This window comes from Alligator mississippiensis, chromosome 3, assembly GCF_030867095.1.
Source record: "Alligator mississippiensis isolate rAllMis1 chromosome 3, rAllMis1, whole genome shotgun sequence".
Classification (NCBI taxonomy): Eukaryota; Metazoa; Chordata; order Crocodylia; family Alligatoridae; genus Alligator; species Alligator mississippiensis.
The window spans coordinates 97,972,851-97,978,108 of record NC_081826.1 but is presented as its reverse complement, the minus strand read 5'-3'; positions in this window follow the sequence as shown (position 1 = coordinate 97,978,108).

The window sequence follows — 5,258 nt, the reverse complement described above, 5'->3', positions numbered from 1 at the left end:
CCGTTAAGGGGCGCTGTGCGCCCGCCAAGCCGCCGCTCCCCCGCCCGCACAGCGCCCCCAGCGGCGGGAGGTCGGCGCCGCTCGGGCTGCGGGCTCCTGGCAGCACAACTTGTGTCTGCTTCCGTGTCGCATGACAGCCGGGGGCGCCGTGATCCTTTTCCCTGAAGAAAAATGTGTCGGATTAGAGGAGACGACGCACCTCGCCCTCCGCACCCGCCCTTCGCAGAACGCTAGCCCCGCCCCCCGTCGTGCCCACTAACCGCTCCTGGTCAAGCCTCTCGGGTCGCCCCGCGCTGCATCCTGCTCCCAACTCTAGCTGCAAACTTTGGCCGAGGTGGACGTGAACCCAGGGGCAGCCACGACTGACCGTGAAGGGCTGGGTGCGCTGTCAGGACACTCCAGAAGGCCAGACTTGGTTGTAGGAGAGATGTAGGCTGAGCTCTAGTGGCTGCAGGGCTAATACAACAATATCTTGGGGCTCTTTTAGCAAGTTTGTTGTGTTTTTTTAAGTTTATAACCTAGTAAATGAGTATACGTTCCAATAAAGTTATATTTTTGCTTCGATCTTATACAGCACTGGGCCTCTGACATATTAGTAGATCTTCTAGCTGCCTTTTCACTTAAGGAACAATGTGTTTGTGTTATACGGGATGTTGTACCCTGCTGCTTCAAAATCCTGCACCCTCCACCTGCACCCCCCTTTTCAAAATCCTAGATCCACCCATGCATTCAAGAGGTCCTTTTATAATTCCCCTGTGGTCCCCCTCTTTTACTTCATGCTAGTGTGACTCCTGCACGTTCCCTTATGGGGAGGATCCCACCTCCCACAGCACCTGTCCTAGAAAATGTGATCCCTCACTAGAAACAGAAAAAGAGAAAAGGACTTGAAGCAATTTGCTTTACTTTAATTACAAACACTGAAACAGCTATGAAGTCCTGTGCCCCATTCCTGCATGCACTGCATGCACCACTGAGAGGGGAGGCGGCGATTGGCTGCGCTGGCCCATGTTTGAGTTACTGCCAGCAAAGTTTGTGGTAGTGGCAAACATGCCCCCTAGCAGGAAAGCTTCCCCATGCCTCCCTGCCTGAGGGCAAAGTGGGGTAGATGGTGGCAGCACACCCTCCCCCCCGCCATCACCCATCCCTGACACCCCCCAGAACAGTCGGCAGGGAGGAAGGGAGGGGAGCGAAGCTGAGGGAGGTGAAGATGGGGGTTACGGTGGTGGCTCCTGGGGCCAGGTGGCAGAGAGGGAGGAAGGGAGGGATGGGAACGGGAAGGGGGCCTCAACAACAGCCAGCAGGGTGGGGAGGGAGGGAGGTTGTGTGGGCCTGGACAGGCGGGGGGGAGGTGAAGGGGGGGTCATGGTGGTGGCTGTTGTTAGGGCCAGGCAGCAGGGAAGGAAGGAAAAGGAAGGAAGGAAGGGAAGCAGCAGGGGGTCACGGTGGTGGGCAGGGAAGGAGAGGTGGCGGGGAGGAAAGGAGGGGAAGGGAACTGGGCAGAAGGAGGGAGCCCCTGCAGCAGAGGCTGGAGGAAGAGGCAGTGACAGCAGAAGGAGTCTTTACATGGCTGGCCCTGAAGGGTGAGGAGGCGGGGCATGTAAACACTCTAAAATCCCTCATTCTTGACGGGCAATTAGCTAGTGTTATAATAAAAGTTTAAAACACCTGTACCTTGAAGAAGGCTCATTAGGCAGGAAAAATGGTAAAACTGTTGCTAGCTATGGAGAATGAAAGATGGCTAAGGCTTATGGAACAGAGATGAGTAGTTCAGATTTTGGTATATTACACTGACAGCCAAATATTCAAGAAGCGATGCCTCAGAAGCACTTTGATGTATGAGTTCGAATAGAGAGAAAGACGCTAACCAGCAGAGGAAGATTTGCAAATCGTCCTTCTAGAAATTAGAGGAATTAAGTCGTGCCCTCTTATTCCAGAAGGGAATTTGGTCAAGCCTGGAGAATCACTTGTAGCAAATTCGTAGGGAGTTTTGAAAAATAGGATGGATAATTTTGAATGGAAACCTAGAATGAATGAGTAGATAGGAGTGATGTTTTAATGCTTTTGATGTTGAAGCTGTACTGTAAGAATCAGCCTTCAAAAAAGATGCCAGCCTGGATTGCAGAGCTATAATCACATAGCTTTGAAAATACTTCACATTTTTCAATCTTATGCAAAAAAAAATTAAGTTAATTTTTCATAATTTGCTATATAGTAAGTAAGCTGTAAAAAATGCACAGTGTAAATAATGATAAAACAAGTAAAGTTGGTCATGCTTGGTGTTTGCAATCCTGTAATTTAAAACGAAATCAAATGTTGTTGAATATTATAATAAAATTACACATTTCTGAAATACAAAGAGGTTTTACTGTAAAATAAAGTAGAATAACAAAGCTGTGCATTTGTGCACTCATCTGGGACCATCCAATACTTGCTAACCAGAAAAAAGCAATGTCTAGGGACGTTTAGGCAGTAGGACTTCTTGTAGCCTAAGGAACTGCTTCTTCAAAAGAGCTAGCTGGTTACACATTTTCTGTAATATAAAACAGCTTTAATGTTTTCTAAGTTCTTAAATTCACAGTACTGTTCCTAAATGGGTATTTTTGTTTGCTGTTTTTTGTGAAGCACGCCTCTCTCTTACCGTACATGGTTGATTATATTTATACAGAACAATGCCTCATTTTTTCCAGAAGAATTGTTTCCAGTCATTGAGTGATTCATCTGTCAAAAAAGCCATTATTCTGCAGTTTGCATGATCTACTAATGTAGTCAAAGCTTAAAGCAAAAGAACAACTAGTGAATAAGTAATTTTTTTCAGTCAAAGTATCATTTTTTTAATATATTGTTTAGGTCCATCAAAATGATTTTCAAATTAATGTATGTTTTGTCAAATTGTTTTGGCTGACAAATAACAACATTTATTTAATGACATCTTGTTTTAAAATTTACCAATAATCAATTATTCAAAAGTAAACAGTAATTCAAAATATTTACTTTTGGATTGAACAAAAAAGGTTCCACCCTCCCTCCTAGGTTCCTATAAGAGATGAGAGCCCCCTCATAAGAGATGAGAGGCTCCCATAAGCTCCCCCATAAGAGATGACAGTTCCCAGCCTGCCCTGCACCTTTCTAAGCAGCTCAGGCGGTGGCGGCTGCTCCTTCCAGCTTACGGCTGCCACCACTGCAGACCGCATCAAGAGTCAGAGTGTAAATCAAACCCTGGGCAGCAGCATGGTGCAGGCCACCCTGGGCAGGAGCAGGTGGAGCTCAGCCCCATGCAGAGTGCCACAGGGGCAGCTGTAGACCTCACTGCCTGAGGGAGCTCCCAGGGGTAGGGGTTAAAGGCTGAGGGGGCCACTGACACAGTCAGGGACCTTTAGCCCAGAGAAGGACAGAGTCAGGGCTAGGGGCCCAGCTCCTGGGAGAGGTGGAGACAGGGTCAGGGACCCAAGACTGCACCTGGGAGTAGCTAAGAGAGCTGAAGTCAGCTCCACTGACTTGTCCCTAGAGAGGAGTGGATCTGGTCAGGGAATCTCTCTAACATCTTCCACAGTGAAGACAGATGCAAAGAATGTGTTTAGTTTCTCATCAATGGCTCTGTCATCCTTTAGCACCCCTTTTACATTTTGATCATCCAAAGACCCAAATGACTCCCTGGCATATCTTTGGCTTCTAATGTACTTAAAGGCATTTTTATTGTTTCTTTTGATGTCTCTTATGAATCATATGTAGGTGTTTGCACACCAAACATACTAATATTCTGTGGTACCTTAAAAGGATTGTATGGCACCTTGGTTGAGAATCACTGGTTCACTTGTTTAGGCACATTCTTCAGAGTGAAGATATCCAAGGTCTGCAGTTACCTATTCCATAGGCTTCAGTTCTAGCTCCAAAAAAAAGAAAGATATATTTATGACAACTAATGCTAATTATACTTTATGTAATGGTGCTGAAAAGGTATTTTATACACAGCTACAACAATAATTAACTATCTACTGTACTGGGTCAAGAGTGGCCCATTACTGATAACTGTTCAATAGTTCTCTCCCATTTATAGAGTTGTTCTATGTGCCCTAATGAAAGTCATGTAACTTTTTATCTGTGCTCCACTTTTCCCAATCTATAATACCGAAATCATAATACTTACTTATCACAGAGGAACTAAGTTAATTAGGGTCTGTAAAGAACTTTGACATTCTTAGATGGAAGGCATTACAAAAATGCAAGCAGAGTTATATAGCAATTAGACTCAGATATGATAGAGTAAACCAGGTCATTATGTAGGCAGATTAGCTTTGGGAACCTGAGGCTCATGATGAAACGGAATCATAAAGTTATAGAGAAGTAGGGCTGGAAGGGACCTCCAGAGGTCATCTCATCCAACCTTCTGCCTGAGGCAGGATCATCCCTATCCAAACCATCCTATATAAATCCGTAACCTAAACTCTACATAAGACTACCATCAACCCTGATACAACATAGACCTAACATCCTAACCTGCCACAGGTAAAGCAAGAGAACCATGGCACCCAATGTCCTGCTTCTATTAAATGTTGTCAAAATATGCTCAAAAGGTCCCAGGTAAATGGCCACACCCCCAGCTAAAGAGGAAGGCAAAAAACCCTCACCATCTGTACCAATCTGATCATGGGGTAAAATTCCTTACTGATCCCCAGTTAAAGTCCCCAGCCTTGGCTGTGGCCATCATCTAACACCTCTGAGGAAGGCTTAAAAACACCCTGACATATGTAGCAGATGGTGGAAGTGGGCAACCAGCAAAGACCAGAAGCAGGGGAAATACCTTGGGGTATGCAGTCTTGGAGCACGGGGAGAGGGGGAAGATGGAGGGGGTGGCAGGGGAGAAAGGGGGAGGGGGAGGGAGAGGGCCGAGCCAGCCCCACCCCACCTCCATTCCATTCCCTGCATTTTGCATAACCCCACCTCCCTTCCATAGCCCCAATCCTTCATTTGCATCATCTTGCTTCCAATGCCACCTTCCCACTCCTTTCCCCAGCTATCATTTAATCATGTACATAACCCCACCCATGTTCCACCAACCAGCACTCTCATTGGGAATCACTCAGCCTCCCTCCCTCTTCATTCCATTATTTGCATAATCCCGCCCCCGTAGAGCTATCTTTGCCCTTCCCTGTCTTCATCTTCCCCACCCCACCCTGCCCCCCTCTGCCTTCCCTCCTGTACTCCAAGACTGCCATGCTTCCTGCATGCTTTTCTCATTGCCAGTTCTATTTATTTATTTA